The 19894-nt window shown below is 57.1% G+C and overlaps 1 protein-coding gene across 12 annotated transcripts in view; it reads right to left on the minus strand.

Moving 5' to 3' along the window:
* Positions 1 to 19894, minus strand: part of SHANK2 (SH3 and multiple ankyrin repeat domains 2) — a 453117-nt gene that overhangs the window by 154337 nt on the left and 278886 nt on the right. The window lies entirely within an intron of this gene.

Raw genomic sequence — 19894 nt, forward strand, 5'->3', positions numbered from 1 at the left:
TGAGCACAGGGGAGGCCTGTCCTTTGCCCTTGGAGGGAGGACATGGGGCTCCTCCCTGGGCCCCTGGGACCTCTACTGAAATGTGCACGGTCCGGGGCAACCCTTCTACGCCAGCCGGACTTGGAGACTGAGGCCCACCTCCTGTCTTTCCCCTGTCTCTGGTGAGAAGTGGGCCCGGAGCCTTCCTCCCGGAGCAGACAGGGGGCGGTTAGGATGGCACGTTGACGCTCCTGAAATGCCTCCCGGCCTGTTCCGGCCACCCGCGCCCGGCCAGCAGTCTGTTCCGTTCACCCCACAGCACTGATGAGCGGCGGGAGTGATGTCCTCTCCCCGCATGTCCCTGGAGCCCCCCCCCCCCATTAGAACGGGAACCCTGGGAGGGCAGGGCGCTGTCTGTCCTGCTGGCCATGCTCCCCCGGGGTCTGGAAAGGTGCTGGCACTGTGGGCATGCAGATTTCTTCTGTTGGTGACCTCGGGGAGGCCCCTGTCAGAGCCTCGGTCTGGCCCCAGAGCTTCCCTCCGCTGTGGGCATGGGGGCCACCGCGGCCTGCCACCTACCGAGGGGCCTCGGGCCAGTCAGAGCAGGGGCTCCTCCCTCAGGCCCCGACTTCTGTGTGCAAACGCGTGCGAGATCCATTTCCAAATCCACAGGGCCCAGGGCGTGAGTTTCACCTGTGGGGGCTGCACGACCCCCTCCTCCCCCCACCCCTCCCCTGCGAGCTCTGCTTGTCAGGCGCGAGGCCGGCAGGCGAAGGGGCCGGGAGTGCGAGCGGGAGCGGTGTGTTCAGGTCAGGTCTCGGTCCCAGCGCCTGTCCGGGTGATCGTCTGGGGACCCGGGTGACCGAGGGAGGATACGTGTGGGGGTGCAGCAGCGGGACAGCAGGCTGGCCCCAAATGTGGGATGGCACTTCTTTAGAAATAGGACCTTCCAGATGTAATTGAGGCAAGGATGGAGGACAGGGCATCCTGGATTTGGGAGGGGGGCCCTAAGCCCAGTGATCGGTGTCCTTGTAAGAGACAGAGGAGAAGAAAGTGTGATGTGAAGTCGGGGGCAGTCGCTGGAGTGGCGAGACCACAGCCCGGGACGCCGGAGCCCCGGAGGCTGAAAGACGCAGAAAGCATCCTCCCCCAGGGCCTCCAGAGGGAGCGCAGCCCACCAGCACCTTGACTGAGGACTTCCGGGCTCCGGAACTGGGAGAGGACAAGTCTGTGTTGTCTAAGCTGCCCCGTGTGCGGGCATCTGCAGGGCAGCCTGGGACCCTCCTCAGGGAGGCGACAGCAGGAGGAAGGCTCTGCACTTGCACGGGCCGCCCAGAGAGACCTACGGGCGCTGGAGGCCGACGCCAGGCCCCCGAGCTCTGTCTGCCCACACCTCTCTGCAGGTGCTGGGGCCCTGTCCACAGTGAACCATGGCCAAGGTCGTGAGGGTTCCCCCAGGTCTTAAGCGGTTCCCAGGATGGCCAGCTTTGTGGCCTGCTGTCTGTGGCCTGTCGTGGCGGCTCCTCAGCAGGACAGTGGTGAGGAGGGGCACCCTCCTGAGTGAGAAGCAGGCAAGGCATCCCCCTGACCTTCATGTGGGTCAATACTGACCTCGCTCCTCATGCTGTCTGGGTCCAGCCTCGGTGGGCCCAGCACCACCCTGTGAGTCCCAGATGCAGGGTGAGCTCTGGGCTGGGGACTCTGTGGCAGCAAATCCTTGCCCTCCTCCCGGGTGGCCCCTGTAGAGCCTCCTGGCCGTGGGGTGTCACGGGCTTTCCCAGGGGGCACATACACGAAGGCCCCATCCCCATGCCAGCGGCCTCTGGAAATGACTTGGGGTCTCACGGAGGCCAGTGTGTGGGGCTGGGAGACAGGCAGCGCAATCGGGTTGCAGAGCTGGAGTCCCCAGGCCGGACGAAGAACAGAACTCCCGCAGCCTCAGCTTCTCCATCTGTGAAGCGGGCTGTCACTCCCGACTGGGGGATGATTGACTTGAGGCCGACACTGATGAAAACCACCTGTCCCGGCGACCGTGCTCACGGCTCCAAGTCCCGGTGTGTGGAGCGCTCAGAACGCCCGTATCAGCGTCTGCTACGGGGGCAAATGAGCAGGAGCCCCGCGCCTCCGGAAGGCGCCCGCTTGCGCTGCCCGGCAGGAGTCGGCAGCCTCTCCGGCTGAAGCAGGGCCTGGCAGGGAGGCCCCGGGGCTGGGTGGGGGGCCCCTGCTTCCTGCCCTGCCAGGTTTCTGGAGGCCGCCTGCGCTCCGCGGCTCGCGGCCCCTCCTCCACCGTCCGTCATCAGGTCTCCACTCCCTCTGCTTGCGACCCTCCTTCATCCTAACAGGGACCCCTGCGACCACACCGGGCCCACCCCACACGCCAGGATCATTTTCCGATCTTAAGGTCAGCTGACTCCCTGCAAGGTCCTCCAGGCAACCCCAACCCCCTCCGGCAGCTGCATGTTCACATCCCGGGTGAGGGTGGGTGTGGGGGGCGGGGCCACCACTCGGCGACCACGCCCCTCCCCGCCCCTCCGCCCCGCCCCCGGGAGACGGCGAGACCAACCAGGCGGGAGTACAGGCTGGGGGTGTTTTCACCAAACCTCGGGGATGAAGGAATGACTCATGCCATGCCGGGCGCTGCCCCGGTGGCAACGCCGAGGGCGGAGCCCGTTGGCATGGGGACCGCGCAGGGAGCAGACAGGTAGGGCGGTGGCCCACTTTGCGCGCCCCGCGGTGCAGGGGAGCAGGGGCTGGGGGGCAGCGTGACAAGCACCGTCAGGCCGGGGGCTCTGTGCGCACCTGCCCGGAGCGGCAGGAGGCCGGGCAGTGGCGTTGGCTGCTTGGGGCCATTTCGGTCAACAGCTTTGGCACTCGGGCGTTTCTCTGCCTTTCAGGCGCGAGGAGAAGCAGGAGAACCTGCGACGTGACACATCCAGCCGGGGCTGATAGAGCCTCCGCCTGCAAGGGCAGAGTCCGTCAGCCTCCCCGGGCAGGAACTAACTAGGGAAATGCAGCAGGGCTGAGAGGGGTCCTCCCGCAGACCTCGTCCTGCACACCCGCCTGTCGCGCGGCCCAGGACACGCAGGGCTATGAGGTGTCAGGTCCCCACTGCCCTCCCACTGTGTCTCTCCGGGAGATACAGTCCTCGACCTGGGAGCAGTGAAGGGGTTTCCTGGATCGTTCAACTCCCCGCCCTGCGCAGCCCTCTTTGGTTTAAGAAGGGGTCCCCAACACAGTGACCTGAGGTGGGGGTGAGGAGAGCAGGTGTGTGCCCTGCAGAGGAAACACACCCTTTCTTGGTCTGGGCCTCGGGGCTCTTGGTTTTCTTGCAGAAACCCCCTCTCCGTGCTGCACACACAGGGCTCGGCTCACTGCAGGCTGTGGGTGCTGACGGCCACACGCCACCGGATTTATAATAGGTTCTGGGCATGCTTAGGCTGAAATGGACGGGAAGCACGCCTGGGACATGGCAGGCACTGTCCCTCGGCCCTCACCCCATGTCCCACATGAGGGGTGGTTGCTTTTCCGTGTGGCAGACAGGAAACACGACCTTGGGACAGTGTGAGCTGAACCTCTCCAAGGGCGATGGGTGAGGGCACGGGGCCCGGCAGCTGCGGCAGGAGGACCCCATCTGATGGAAGGACACCCTCGGGAGCACCATGAGGTCCGGGGGGGATGGCAGTGCAGCACCCAGACGCCTCCTGGGAGGGGACCAGCCAGGGAGGAGGAGGTCATCCCTGTACACCTACGGGAGCTGGACACCACGGGGCAAGTGTAGGAGCAGGACCGCACGTGGGGTGTCCACTGTGGCCTCACACTGGCAGGGAAGGTCGCCTGGGCATTACAGGAAGGTCAGCAGACACAGGCAGTCCCAAGAGTGGCCACTCTGGGGCAGCAGGATGGGGGACATAACCCTAACCCTAACCCTTAACCCTGCTGCCCTCCCGCAGGGGGGTGGTGGCGCAGGAGAGGCAGCAGACAGAGCAAGAAGGAAGGACGAAAGCAGCGCCCTCCTGTCTCGGAGAGGTCACGGGGAGTATGTGAACCTGCCCGAGGGCCGGGCCGGTCCTCACGGGCTACGGGTCGGGGGTTGGGGTCACAGCACAGGCAAAAACCGCAGAGGGGGTGAGGCCAGACCTCAGAGGCAGAGGCAACCTCAGGCTTGGTCCTGCCCCTCCACCCCGGCACCCCTGCCTCCCTCCTGAGCTCCTCAGGTCTTTGGTGAACCTTCCCAGTGGGGTCCACTTGACACAGCATCCCGCCCTCCCCCCATCCACCGACTCCTAAGAGTCTGTATCTGCCACCGAATGTGTCACCCCCCCGCCTTCCCCGGTGTGTCTTGGTGCGTGTGTGGGGCCTTTCCTGCTCGTTCGCTCCTGTGCCCGCGTGCTGCAGGGGGGTCCCGGGGAGTCTCCAAACTGCAGAAATGATTGTCTGACAGTCCTGGAGGCCAGAAGTCCGATATCCACTGTCCCTGGACCCAAACCAAGGCGATGGCAGGGTGCTGCTCCAGGCGCCCTGGGGAGGCTCCTTCCGGCCTCTTCTAGCTTCTGGGGCCTCAGGCGTCCCTCCCGTCTTTTCTGCCTCCGGGATCACGTGGCCGCTCCTGTTCACACAATCTCCCTCCCTCCCTCCCTCCAAGGACAGCTGGGCTGGATAAACCAAGATAATCTCCCTATTGCAAGATCTCTAACTTAATCACGTCTGCAAAGACTTCCCCACTTTTTTTTCCCCCCATATAAGCTGATGTTCATGGGTTCCGGGGCATCGTGGGGGGCCATTATTCAGCTGACGGGACACGCCCATCACTTAGAACAGAATCTTCCAACACTCGACACATAGTTTCTCAATGAATGCTTGAGAAGAGAGGCACAACTTCCCTCCATACTCCTCCCTCTAGGTACTGATGTCCCCCTCTCCCAGGGTCTTTACCCATCACCCCTGAAATGTGGGAAGCAGTCACGTGTGGTCAATGACCCATGTCCTGGTTTTCTGAGATGGTCTGACTCGTTATGTCATGCGTCCCCTACCAGGGAGGTGCAGGCCGTGCGGAGAAGGTAGGGGCAGGAGACAGGCACGCCCCAACCCCCAGAACCTCAGGGTCCTTCTAGGAGGAGGCCCCAAACCTCCCTGTTTCAGTGTCCCCATCAAGAACCAGCAGCTCTAGGGTGCCTGGGTGGCTCAGTGTGTTAAGCCACTGCCTTCGGCTCAGGTCATGATCTCAGGGTCCTGAGATCGAATCCCACATCGGGCTGTCTGCTCAGCAGGGAGCCTGCTTCCTCCTCTCTCTCTCTGCCTGCCTCTCTGCTTGCTTGTGATCTCTCTCTGTCAAATAAATAAATAAAATCTTTAAAAAAAAAAAAAAAAAAAAAAAAAAAAGAACCAGCAGCTCTAACTGTACCTAAGGGACAAGGGTGGGGAGACGTAAGGCATGTGTGATGTCAAGAGTGGTGACACTGTGTGTGGGAAGTTGAAATTAAGGACCCCAACCCTTTCTCAGTACACAACTCACGCCCCTGTCCTCAATCCTGGCCACGCCCCAATGGGGTCTTCCAGAGGACCCTGCCTTCTCACGCAAGAGACTCAGACACCCGGCAAAAAAAGTGATTCATGCATGGAAGGAGGCGCCACTTCCAGAACACGGAGCGAGAGAAGCTCCAGACCTCCCGCAGGACCTCAGCTGCGCAAGCCCTCCACCAACCTTCGGCGCTCACTTCCCCTGCCTCCCGGCCCCGTTCCAGAACAGAGCTCTGCCCACCCCAGGGGCTCCCCTTCGCGTGTCCCCGAGCCCCTGTTCATCCTTCCTCCACAGCCCAACTGCAGGCCAGGAACCTGGGAACACGATGACGCCATCTGCCATGCCAGGCTACCGGCCACCGTGCCAGCCTCCACTTTGACCTTGACTTGTGGAGTCAGGCTGGAATCAGCACGTGCCCTGATGAGCAGAGACCCCGCGTGCTGGCTGGCAGCCACCCAGGGGGGCAGCCAGGGCTCCTGGAGCCGCTGGAACAACCCCCCGAGGCAGCAAGGGCAGGTCCCTCTAAGCTGCAGCCCCCGGAAGCCCCTGACAGCCTGTGTGTGAAGCCCCCGACGGGTGACTGGCCTCGCCTTCGGTCCCTGCCCTCCCTGCCCTGTGCCGCTGCACCCGGCTGCCCATGGCCGGCTCCTCAGACCAGACCGACCTTTAGCAAAAGGTGCCTTATTTTCTTTTTCAAAAAATTGAGGTGCAGTTCACAAAACATAAAGTTAACCATTTTTCAGGTGACCACTGCAGGGGCATGTACTGCTTTCTTAGCATTGTGCCACCACATTCCCTATGTAGTTCCGGAACATTCTTACCACCCTCGGAGGAGACCTCACCCCTGCCAAACAAGCACTCCCCTGTGGGATTATTCTTGAAGCTGCAAAGGAAGATCGGGTCCTCACTGAACATAGTATGTACAATGGAGTCATAAAATTGCGTCCATGTTAGCAAAGTCCCTTCAAGCCCAGGGAGACGGATGCTGAGAGCACCTGGCCTGGGCTCGAAGCTCAGCCCTCCCCTTTCTGTGCAGCTTCCTCCTCTGTGAAGTGGAGGGCACGAACGTGCCCCTACTTGTAGGGCTGGGATGAAAAGTGGAGCTGAGCAGAGCGTGTGGAATGACTCACGGTGCATGAGGAAGTGCCAGGCCTCAGTTTCCCCATCTGGGAACGGAGACAACAGTGCCCTCCCAGGAAGTGTGAGGTCCAGAAGCAAGAACCCCTAGGAAGTGTGCTGTGTGTAGTAGTTGCTCAATATGCTGGCCCTGGGTTGGGGGAGGGGCTCAGACAGATGGTGCCCAGGTGCCCTAGCGACCAGTCAGGGGAGGGAAGACTTGAAGGAGAGAGCCTCCCCTGTGGGCCTACTATGTGCGGGGCTCCATGGGTGCTCTGTGGGCAGTGAGCACAGTATCCCCAGGCAGGTGTGGATGAGGAAGGAGACTGAGGTCAGAGCGGGGAGGTTGCCCGCCCACATCTCCCAGCCCAGAGAGCCAGCGGCACCAGAGCTCAGACCCGGCAGTGCTCTGGGGCCACATGGCCAGCTCTCCACCATGCTTTCGAGTCCACGCCTGCGACTGGCTCACAGTGCGACACAGGGGAGGCTGGACAAGCCCCCGAGATGGGCCTCCTGACTTCCTGCCTGGGACTCCCCAGGCAGCCTGGCTCTTGCCACGGGACAGGGCTGGGGTGGGGGGCTGGGTTGTGCGTACAGGGGCTCCGCTCAAGACACTCGGCTCCCGTGAACTGCTGTCTTCCCGCGCACTCCTGTGCTGGAGTCCTAGTAAGCCTGGTGGGGGCCGCGGGTCCCCGTGGAGGATGGTGTAGGACACGGGCTGGCGCAGGGGTGAATGTGGAAACATGGTGGGCCAGCGGGCGGGCCCCCCCGTGGGCAAGGGCACAGGGCAAGGTCACAGTGACAGGCAGGACAGAGGGGCCTGGGACCAGGAGGTGGGAGTGCACTACACATCAAGGCCTGTGTCCAGGGTAAGTTGTGAGCGTGAGAAATTCATATTTCAGAAATGCCACTCGGGGGCGTGGACCAGGAGGGGATGAAGCTGCTCAGCCGGGATCAGTCAGGGCCGAGCCCGGTTCAGGGAGATCCAGGGAGCATCCGAGCACGGCTGCAACAACAGGGGACTGTCACCAGGAGGAAGGGCCAGGGGAGCTGATGGCACACGGGGCTGGCTGGCTGCTGGGAGAGGCCGGGGGCTGGCATTTAACAGCTGGCTGGGTCTGCTTTGGAAGTGCCTTTGATCCACCTGAGGAGGTCAAGGTGCTAGCCTGCCCTCCTCCTCCTCCCTTCTTCCCTCTTCCCCTTCCTCCCTCCCTCACTTCCTTTCCTTTTCCTTCCATCATCCATCCACCCATCCACCCATCCACCCACTCACCCATCCACCCATCCACCCACTCACCCACCCATCCATCCATCCGCCCACTCACCCAGCAACCATTCACTCACTCACCTACCAACCATGCATCCATCCACCACCCATCCATCCTTCTGTCCATCATCCACCTGTCCACCCATTCACTTACCTCTCTGCTCACTCAGGCAACCATCCACCCATCCGCCCATCCATCCATCCATCCATCCATCCATCCACCCGGCATCCATCCACCATCCATTCCCCCATCCATGACTCCCCCAACCCTGCATTCTCTGAGGCACCTGTGCCAGGGAAGAGGAGATAAGTCAGAGTCAGCTCTGTTCTGCCCTGGAGGAGACAGATATAGGAAGTAGGAGGTGGAGGGAGCAAAGACACAGCCACTTCCTGGCCACGCCCTCCTTGGGCCAGGTGACATTGAGTTGGGGGATCCAGTTGTTTCTCGCTTTGGCTTCTCCCAAGTTAGGCATCAAAGGCCCTCCTACCTCCTGGAGGAGGAGGGCTCAGAAGACCATGTCTTTGGCCAGAGGTGGGGAATCAACACGAAAATCTCCTGAAAGCCCAGTGACTACCAGGCACAGCCTTGGGAACACTTCCAGAACTGGCGTCCCCATATTCTCCTGGAATAGCACCCCCTTGGCATCCTTTGCCTGAACTCTGTATTTCAGGGTCTACAGTTTTGCGGAAAGTATGTCCATTCTCAGGTGACCATAGGCTGGTACTTTGGGTGGCTGCAAGCAGAAGGTATAGAATTCTGTAACCAGAGTAAACCTTGGGGATGATATAGCCATTTTCCAGGTGGGGAAACTGAGGCTCGTGCAGGCAGCTAGTGTTGGAACTGGGAACTGGGACCCTGGCATCTGAAATCACAGGCTCGGGTCTCATCAGGCTCAAAGCTGGTCCCTAGGACATTAGATTAGTCCACCTAATTACACGTTTGAGGACCAGCCCGAGCAGACTCTGAACCAGGGTTATGGGGTTGGAGAAGGTAGGAGGAAGGAGACTCGGATCGTGGCTTGGAGGGCGATGGGGCTGGCTCAGGGCATCTCTTCCTGCCTCTGTGTTTCATGGCTCATGCTGGCAGCCTGGACTCAGATGTGATCAGAGTATTCACACTGTGGACACCGGCAAATGGTATACACACCAGGGTGGAGAGAAGCAGGGGATCGAGAGAGGCCAGACACAGCATGGGGCACATGGGGGCAGAGGTAGCTTTTGGCAGCTAGCATTGTGGAAAACTTCACAGAACCCCGTAAGCCCTGTGCTTTGGCGGCCGAGTAGCTTGGGCATTTGGGGAGGCAGCAGACCCATGTGCAGGCTTCAGTGGGGAACGAGTCCTGGGGGCTGCGTGGGGGCTTGGCTGGCCCCGACCTGGAGGAGTGCCTGGAATGCCAGCCTCGTCCTGCTGCTTTGCCACCCTCCCCACCCATCCGCCTGTGCTACCCCCAACCCACACACCCACTCGCCACCTGGGAATGTACTAAATGTGGTCCGAGGGGGCTCTGAACCAGGAGCCTCCCTGTGGAAGGGACTCTGCTTCTAGCCTCCATACAGGGGCCACTGGATCCAGAATAAAGGTGCCAGGGCCTCCTGCCTCGTCCTGCCGAAAAGGGTGAAGTGAGAACGAGTGCCCTCCGTGACCCTCGGCTTCTGCTTAGAGCCACATGTCCCTGGGACCAGCAAGGTCCAAAGCCTCCCATTCAATCGCTTTACGCTACTGAAGTGTGGGGGACAATGGCTGTGGTGAAGCCAGACTACAATTAAGTCCTGGAGAAGGAGGTGCCCTCCCTTGGGCCAGCCAAGCCAGCAGCCCCTGTGTCCTGAGGGGCTCAGAACCAGGGTATACCCACGACATATACAAAGTGCCAGGAGTCTGCAACATCATCTGTTAAATCTGATTCTCAAAGCTCCATGTTGGAGTCTGAATCACAGATTTTGATTTTCCGACACCAGGAGTAGAGTGAATGGTCTTTTCTATAACAACCACCCCCCCCTGCCACCACCAATCGCATCCTCCACTTTCTCCACCCAGCCTGGCCCCAGCATTCCTAGGACCTGTTCCTCTCATCACTGCTTCCTCACCTGGGCATCTGTGCACACTGACTACAAAATAAATAAATAAATAAAATACCCCAACCCCTCAAGTTTCAATTTGGATCTTACTACATGTCCCATGATTTGAACAAGAGCTGCATCTGTTTGCTTTTGAGTTCCTGGGGTAAGAGGGGCAAGGGACAGGACTCTAGGCTTCTCTCTTTGTGGCATTTGACCTGAAGGAACATGCAGTCAGCTTGGAATCTGCTTTGAGAGCAGTTCTTGGCAGAGAACTGTCCATTCACAGCTGCCTGCTTGTTACCAAAGATATCCAGAAACCACTTCTCTCAGCTTTAGAAGCTCACCGTTGAAAGGAAAGGCTCTTGGAACATAACAATGTGACTGTCAAAATAATAACTTACACAGACAAGTTAAAAGTGGAGTGAATCTCCCAGAATATAGAGCAAAAAGGTAAAGGGACAGGAAATATGAGAAAGAATGAGGGGCAGGTGTAATGGACACAAATGGGCTGATGAGAAATCTAGAAAGATGGAACTGAGACAGGAAGTGAGGGCATTTTCAAGGAAATAATAAAAGCACATTCTTAAAATTGAAACTGCTTCAGTCTGAAGGAGCCCCCAGGAAAGTGAACATGACGAATAAAGAAGAGGCTTATACCCAGACCCATCATCATGACATTTCAGAATATTCGAGAGAAGTAGATACACTGAAGTTCTTACAAAGTTTTGGAAATGAAAACAAATGATCACGTATGCCACAGTGAGGATCAGACAGTGCCATAACCCCTCACCAGCAGTGGGCAGGAGCAAGATCATAGTGAGGTGGTGCCTTATCAGTTTAGATGGGAAACTATTTTGAATTTTGAATTGAGAATTCTACAACACTGAGCACATTTGAAAACCAGAGATATTTCAGACATGGAAGTCGACATGTAGAAGACCTGAAGGTCTCCTACTGAGGTTGTTACTTGAGTATGTGTTGCAGGAGAACAAGGCTAAAGAAAAACCTCACTTGCCCAGTAGCTCAGTGAAGGTAAATATCAGAATGATAATCGTGCCCTGGGAACTCGGGGAGGGGGTCCAAATGGGAGGAGAGAGCCCCGACAAGAATGAGATGGGTGCTGGTGATACCGAAGAAGCAGGAAGATATTTCAGTGGCACACTGAAGAAATAATTTCACTTCCACAAAAAAAAAAAAAAAAAAAAAAAAAAAGGCAATCGGAAACTCCAGGAAAAACAAGAGCTTCATGTGAAAATCATGATCCTAATATTAAGCTAAACTTTGGCATTACTTTGAACGGCTGATGGAGTTGAATAAAGAATCCAATGGGTTCTCATATTAGAAAGCCTCTTCCTGTGGGTCTATAAAGAGGAACTATAGTCCTAGCCTTATACTTGGAAATGATGTAAACAGTTATAGTATCATGATAATATAATGCTCTCCGCTGTTTTTTTTTTTTTTAACTTTTGACTCCAGTTTATAGACAGAATCTCAAAGACTTTTACAGCAAAGAATTAGTGATGCTTTATGTTGTTAAATTAAGAAATAAAAGGATAAGTCACAGAGTTAGGGAGGTAATCATCAGAAGACCAAAGCAAAACAAGTGAAAAGGTATCAACTCACATCTGAATGGGTGTGAATGGCTACTGTCAAAATACACAAGAGATGGTCTAACTAATCTAACAATAGATAATCCAGCTAGAGGTAATTCTACCGAGATAACTAGTCAGAATGGTTACTGTCTAGAAGGCAAGAGATAACTCGTGTTGATAAGGACATGAAGAAATTGGAACCCTTGCGCACTGTTGCTGGGAATGTAAACAGGTATAGCCACTATGGAGAACAGTATGGAGGGGCACCGAGAAAAGGTAAACAGAACTGACAGAGGATCCAACAACGCTATTTCTGGGTATTTAGCCAAAGATAAATGAAAACACTAACTCAAAAAGATTTCTGCTCCCCATCTTCAATGCAGCATTATTCACAACAGCCGGGATGCAGAAACCAGCTAGGTGTCCGCTGATAGGCGAATGAATGGATAAAGAAGTGGTGTAGGTACACCTGGAATATTATTCAGCCATAAAAGGAAATGAAATTCTACCATTTCCAACAACAGAATAAACTCTGAAGGCATTAGATTAGGCGAGAAAAGTCGGAGTACGACAAATACTGTATTATTTCACTTATAGGCAGAAGAAAGCAAAACAAATGAATGAGTGGAAAAAAACTCGTCGACATAGAGAACATACACAGAGGGTCTGGCGGTTGCCAGGAGCGGGGGATGGGGGCGTGGATGAAATGGGGGGAGCTGGCCGAAAGGTATGAACTCTCAGCCATAAGGGAAAGAAATCAATCCCAGGGATGTCACGGACAACAGGGGACCAGGGTTAATAATCCCGTGTCATATACTTGAAATTTGCTGGGATACTACATCTGAAATTTGTCATAAAAGACAAAATTTGTAACCATGTGAGGTGACAGATGTTAACTAGACTCATCACGGTGGTCCCTTTGCCGTTTGAACAAATGTCAAATCATTATGCTCAACACCTGAAAGTAATGGGATGTCGCACGTTGATTGTATCTCAGTAAAAAAAAGAGGAGAAGAGAATAACGGGTAATCACAGAGGTAGGACGGTAATCCTCCGAAGAATGAAGCAAAATGAGTACAAAGTGGTCCCTCCGCCAAGCAGACGGCAGGGGTGGGAGACGTGGTTTCCTTGCATTCCTAGCCGTGTCTGTGTGGTTGGTTAGATTAATAACTAATTTTCCTACGTAACGAATGTCCTATTGGTATCAAAATTTGTGAAAGCGGGAGAAGCTTTACCCCGACAATGATGAAGGGCGGGTGTCCTGGGGCAGTCATGGGGTGTGGACAAAATGCTGCGGGCCGACCTTGGGAAGCAGAGGGAGGATGGGGAGGAGGGCAGGACTCCCCAGATCCTCGTGATGGACTGAACGCGGGAGGGGACAGGACCTGGGTCTCGCACTCTGGGCACCAGGCGTACTGTTCATCACGATGGTGACGGCAGAGGACAACATTTTTTAGGGGAAACCATTGGGACGCGTTCTCCGGGGCCATGACTCACCGGGCTGGTGATCTGGCTCTGGCTGTCTTATGTGTGCCTGTGGTTCCCCAGGGGCAGCCTGACGACGGGGCCAGCATGCACGGGGGTGCTGGCTTCTTACATCGCCTGTGCCAGGGGATTTATCCCTCTCTTTCTGGTTCTCCAAAAATTTACAAATTGGTATATACTTGTAAAAAAAAGAAAAATACAGAGACGTAGGGAAGAAACAGCAAAATTGCCTTGGTCCTATCCCAAAGGAGCTGTCCTGAGCGCTTCACTACTAATCACCAGGCCCAGCCATCGCTTAACAGGAGAGAGAGAGAGGAAAAAAACTCCCCAAAACCAAAAAAACAGAGTATGTTGTCCTATGAATCCAGTCAGTGAACATGCTCAGGGGATTGATGCCTTTTTTTCTAAAGTCTAAGGAATCATAAAGAACCACAGAAATATGAAATAATGACGGAGAAAGAGCGGGGGGAAGTCAGTGTTTCTTGCCATTCAGTTCTTACTACCTACACGCCGAGGCAGTCTTCTGGAACACAAAGTTAGGGTTTCAAAGGAAAGCCAGCTACCCACACATGCTGTCCGCAATTCAGCTTCCCTCGCGGTTTACAGGGCGCATGCCTCTAGGCTGCGAGCACTAGACGTCCATCTCCCCCACGCATCCTGTCTTGACCGCCACCGGGCACATGGCCGGAGCTGCTCGTAGGGGCACAACTTCGCAAACCGGGTTGGGGTTTCGGGGACTGAGGCATGGAGATGAACGGCGAGTTGCCCAAGGTCATGCAGGGTGTTTGCTGGAAAGTCAGAGGAAAAACCCTAGGACGTTCTCTTTTCAGGGGCCTTACAAGGCTTCGGAAGATATGCACGTACTCTGCCACATTTAGTCTGTCTCTGGGAAGATCGCAGCGGGGTTCTGTCTGGGGAGGAGTGGGGGCCACGAGGTGAGGATGAGGGGGGACCTACTCACGTGCTGAACCTGCACTTTCTGCATTTCTTATGCACGCAAATATATTTCCAGCTGCCAATTTAGAAATGCACACAATTGGACGATGATGTCAAAGCCATGAAAGCAAGCAGCTATGGCGCGCGGACGTCCGACTGGCCAACGGGCATGATTTGCCATGCTTCTAATCCCGTGGGTCTCACTAAGGAAGAGGAATGACAGCCCATCCCATTCCTAGATGCCTTCCCGCGTGGTGCTTCTGAACACAGTCCTTTTGGGAGGGGCCGAAGGGGCAGGTGCAGTGAGAGGTTCCGAGAGGAATTTGCTGACAACGGGGAACGGGAACAGTGTCCACTCCCCTCTGGTGCTCCTCCCTGGAAAACCCCAGAGATGGACAGCCCTCCTCACTCCCCACTCACCCCAGGAGCAGCGCCTTGGTGGGTCTTGTCCCTTCTAACTACACTTTAGACCTGGAAGCCATCCACCTGTCTATCCGTACCTCTCCACCAGCCCAGACCATTACCACTGCCTGGCCAGGAAGACGGCAATGATGTCACAACTGGGCTCCATTCTTCCTTCTGTCTGTTTTCCTCCAGCAAGGTCACCCAAACCATGTCACCCTTTTGCATAAAGCCTCTAGTATTCCCACTGCACGATGGGAGTAAATCCACTCGCTTTCCATAGAACACAAAGTCCTTCTGTGGTATCATCCTGTCTGCTCCCTTCCACGCCACTGTTGCTTCTGTGTGGTAACTTCTCTTTTGACCTCAGGGCCTTTGCATACACTGGGCTTTCTGAAGAGGGCTGATTCTCCCCAACTGTCAGGTTTCAAATCAAAAGTCACTTTGTCACAGAGACTTCCCTTGGCTCCCTATCTAAAGCTGGCCTGCCCCACCCTGCCCAAGAGACTGTACGAAGGTACTGCTGATTTGGTCCATAGCGTTAACCACTAAGTGGGATTCTCTAATTTATTTATTTATAAACTTTGCTATTTTCACTATTTAGGTTTTAATCTACATGAGGTCAGAGACTGTGCTGGTCTTGTTTACCACCACATCCACAGCTCCCTGAATATTCAGGTTTTGATGTGTATTGGTTAAATAGATGGATGGACAGATAAGAGGAGTGGATGGGGGGGTAGATGGCTGGCTGGTTGGTAGAGTTTGTAGATGGCTGAGTGGCTGGTTGGTGGGTGAGTGGGCAGATAATTGGATGGCTGTTTGGGTGGGTAGATGGTTGGTTGGTTGGATGAGTTGGTAGACGGCTGAATGGCTGGTTGGTGGGTGAGTGGGTAGATAATTGGATGGCTGGTTGGGTGGGTAGATGGTTGGTTGGTTGGATGAGTTGGTAGACGGCTGAATGGCTGGTTGGTGGATAAGTGGGCAGATAACTGGATGGCTGGTTGGGTGGGTAGATGGTTGGTTGGTTGGATGAGTTGGTAGACGGCTGAATGGCTGGTTGGTGGGTGAGCGGGCAGGTGACTGGACGGCTGGTTGGGTGGGTAGATGGTTGGTTGGTTAGATGAGTTGGTAGACGGCTGAATGGCTGGTTGGTGGGTGAGTAGGAAGATAACTGGATGGCTGATTGGGTGGGTAGATGGTTGGTTGGTTGGTAGAGCTGGTAGACGGCTGAATGGCTGGTTGGTGGGTGAGTGGGCAGGTGACTGGATGGCTGGTTGGGTGGGTAGACAGACGAATGGGGTGGACTCCACCTAGAGTGAGAGCCTGGGGCCTCCCCTTCCTCTCCCAGGTAGGCTTCTGGATGTCCTGCACTCATGAGGTTGGAGATCTGATTTAAAGCTAATGGAAACTTGATTCTCTCGGACCCTGTGTTGAGGAATGTTTTTAAAACCAACACTGAAATATTTGTAGGGTCCTGTGTAGAAACAGCCCCAGGTTCTCTGCTCTCTGACCTTGGTCGTGTGCCCACATTTCTAGATGCTTCCATCATGTGCAGGTTGGGTGGGTGGAGGGGAATCCTGAGGGGAGACTCAGCCATAGTAACCGGACACATTCAACAATCCATGGGTGTGTTTTGGTCAGACCACTCCTCGGCTCTGCGACCGAGCAAAGCTTTTGACACAAGAGAGGGTGGGGATGGAGAACTGCCTCCTGTTAGATTCAGAAACTGTCTACACTGAGTCTCGCTTCCTCCTGTGTGGTCTTTAATGACCCCTGCATCCGCAGCGGCCCTGCCTCCGTTGTGAGCTGCTCCCCAGACTGTCGCTCCTCCCCCGTGGTTTGGTCTCGGCCCTTTTCCCCCAAACCCAGCCCTGTTCCATGGCTGGCCCTGGGCAATCACACCTTCGCTGTGGGACGGAGGGGGCTGTGGGCACGGGTCCCATACTGTAGGCCACCGGGCCTCACACGCCGGCGCAGGCCCCCGTGTGGCCGAGGGGTGGGTCCTTAGTGTCACCTTCCTTCCTCCAGCGCACCATTCTCCTGTGAAGTGGCAATGACACCCACTTCCAGGGTCCCTGGAGGGTAAGCAGGCAGCCGGGATCAAAGCAATGCGTGTCGGGCACACAGCGGGAGGCTCGTAAACGGCGCTGTGATTCCTCTCATCTCCTGGGCAGTGGGAGCCCGCAGCGTGTCTGACTCCCCGCCCTGGGAAAGTGGGGGGCACTCCTGAGCCACAGTCAAGGCCAGAGCTTTTCTCATTTGCTTAGAAGCTGCCCCTTGACCTGGATGTGGCTGGATGTCCCTCTTCTCTGTGGTCCCAGGCCCTGGTACCAAACCAGTGGTCGGGAACCTATGAAACCAAAGTCTTCATCTGGGCACCAAATCACAGGGAGGCAGAGCCGGCAGGGATCGCCCAGGTCACCCGTCCAACTTTCTAAGACATTCTGGCAAAAGAACGCCCAAACTGCTTGGCTCCCTGCAATGACGGGGAACTCATCCCCTCTCGAGAGAAGTCTGTTCCCTCTCTGAAGAGTAACAATGGTTCTGCCCTCCTTCCATGGGCCCAAACAGCCACGCCTGGCCCCGGTGCATTCTGGTCTTGCCACATGGCAGGCAACCCGGCCAGCCCGGCCCCGTGGTCTTCTCTTTCCCTGGCTCCCAATCAGCTCAGGCCCTTCCACAGTTCCTCTGTGCAGAAGCTGCCTATTTCCAATGCTGAGGGTTTGTGCAACACCCAGCTTCATGCACACGGATGGACCCTGGGCAGCCTGGGGCAGCTCTCTGCTGGCAACCGATCTCGGGGGGCGAGAGCTCTGCCTAAAGCCACAGCCTGCGGGCGGGCCGTGCGGTCATGGGCTCTTCCCCAGAAGCCCCACTCCCAGGCTGGATGGCCTTCCACGTAACCATGGCGACAGCTCAGGGCCTCCTCGGGGCCTCGGGCGCACCCTCCTTCCTAGAACGGAAGCAAAGCACGACAGGCTCTGGCAGTGACCACGTGGTGCGGGTCCGCTCTGCCAGGCAGCCTCCTGCTGCTGCGGAAACCCCTCATCTGACCTTAACAGAGACACGTCAGGAGAAGCCCGGGTCAGGTATGGCTCCCTAGAAGCCCCTGGGCGATCTCTTTGTTGGCCCTGCTGGTGCCAAGCCAAGATCGCCCGCTTGAACATTCAAAGTCAGAAAGCCGGCGATGTTTGTAAGATCTGGAAAGTCGGCCACGCCCCTCAGGAGGGGACAACCCAGCCCCTCTGCTGGGCCTGGGATTCCTGTCCTAACACCTCTTGTGGGTGACAGAGGGGTGGCTGGGAGGGGGCAGCACTAATAGCCGTTCCACGGCTACACAGACACCCAGAGAGCTGGAAAGCAGCCCTCGTGGGAGGATGTCCGCAGCAGCTTCATTCGCAGGAGCCAAAAGGTGGAAGCCACCCAGACACCCCCCCACGGAGGAACGGGCAAGTGAAACCTGGCCGACACAGCCGACGGAATATTCTCCCTCCTTAAAAAGGCAGGACACTCTGACACCGGCTACCACATGGACGGACCCAGAGGACGCCGTGCGGATGAGATAGACTGGTCACAGGAAACATCAGTGCCGTGTAATTCCACTTCTATGAGGGCCCCGGGGTCACGAGATTCAGAGAGAGAGTGGACGGTGGGCACTGGGGCTGGCGGAGGGATGGGGGTTGGTGTCGCAGGGGAACAGAAGTGGGTAGGGGGTGCCGGGGCCAGTGGAGGGCTGAGGGTCGGTGTCTCAGGGGGATAGAGGGTGAACGGTGGGTGCCGGGGCTGGGGGAGAGATGGGAGGTGGTGTCTCAGGGGGACAGAGTGGATGGTGGGTACCGGGCCAGGGGAGGGACGGGGGTCGGCGTCTCGGGGGGACAGAGTGTGGACGGTGGGCACCGGAGCCGGGGGAGGGCTGGGGTCAGTGTCTCAGGGGGACAGAGAGTGGCTGGGGTGCTCTGGGGCTGGGGGAGGGATGGGGGTCGGTGTCTCAGGGGGACAGAGATTCAGTCTGAGAAGATGGAAAGTTCTGGAGACAGATGGGGGGGGGGGGGACAGCCGCAGAGCTACGGGAATGTACCTAATGGCACAGACCTGTGCCCCTTAAAATGGTCGAGATGGTAAATTGTACGTATGTACTTTATTACAATAAAAAGTTGCGATAAAAGGAGGTGCTGATACCTGCTAAAAATGGATGAACCTTGTAGCCATGATTCTAAGTAAAGAAGCTACACACGGAGGGTCTCGTGTCGCTTGACTCCATTTCCATGAAACGCGCAGGGAGCCGGCTGGTGGTTTGGGGCCGGGGCAGCCAGCATGGGCAGGCCTGCCGAACAGCTGGGAGCTCTGGGAGCTCCCTTTCGGGTGGACGGAAGCGATCTGGAGCTAGACCGCGGCCGGTTCCCCAGTACGTGAAGGCACCAGCATCACCACCGCGCAGCTGGAAATGGCAATTAGGTGACGTGAATTTTAGCTCAGGAGAAGCAGACGAAGGAGGGCAGGCTGGGTCCCTCTCAGGCAGCCGAGAGCGAGGAGACGGCGTGGGCTGCTCACCACAGACTGGGGGGGCCCGGGGCGGGGGGCAGAGGGTCCAGACCCTGCCCCAGCCCCAGCCTAATGGAGGAGATGGTTTGGTGGGCTTCTCAGAAGGGGCCCCAGGGACGGCCGCCAGCAGGGCTGGGAGCGGGACCTTCCCTTTCCGACGGGTCATACAGCCAGCGTCTCCTCCCTTTCCCGGCGTCGCAAACTAACTCTCACCGAAGCCACCATCCACTAAGGCTCCTTCTCCACACCATTCTGGCCCCCGGAGGGGGACTCGTGTTTATGACAGAAACAGGGGGTAGAGGAACTCGGCGCGCGAGGACAGTACGGGCCTGAGAGGCGGAAGTGGCAGCAGGGACACTGGCTGGAAGTGCAGCTCGTTTCTGAGCTGTCCGTCCCTCGCCCTGCCTCGGGCTGTCTGGGAGTTATAAGGAGGAGGCATGAGAGACCCGAGCACGACGTGTGCATCTGTAGTCTGCGGGGAAGCTGGAGCCCGTGCCCCGGGTCGCATCACCAAAGGTACGTGGCTCTCCGCGTGCACCGAACAAGCCCCCTTTGGAGCGGCAGCCCACCGGCAAGCCCGCCGCGCTCAACGGCCCCACCGGCTTGGTGCCACGCCTTTCACGGACGAGGAGCCTTTCCGTACACAGACTTCAACGTGGATGCAGAAGGAAGAGGGAAAATGCAGATGACAGGGAACCCCAGAGCCCCGGCATCCTGAAGATTCGCACGGCCAGATGCTGTCATCTCTGACGTCCGCGCTGCTCCCCGCCCCCACACCGGGCCCAGTCTTCCCGCTCCGCGGCGGCCCCCAGGGACGCTCCAGCCCAACCCCAAACCCCGGGCAGTGCAGAGACCGCACCTCGGGCAGGTTCTCTGGAAGACGGTGGCTTCGGTAACATGGCCCACGTGCAGGGGGTCACGGTGGCCACAGCAAGCGAAAGAGCCCGGGGGGTCTGAGGGCTCCACGCGAGGGGGCCCAGTGCTTTCGCAGTGCATCTG

Source organism: Mustela lutreola, chromosome 1 (genome assembly GCF_030435805.1).
Source record: "Mustela lutreola isolate mMusLut2 chromosome 1, mMusLut2.pri, whole genome shotgun sequence".
Taxonomy (NCBI): domain Eukaryota; kingdom Metazoa; phylum Chordata; class Mammalia; order Carnivora; family Mustelidae; genus Mustela; species Mustela lutreola.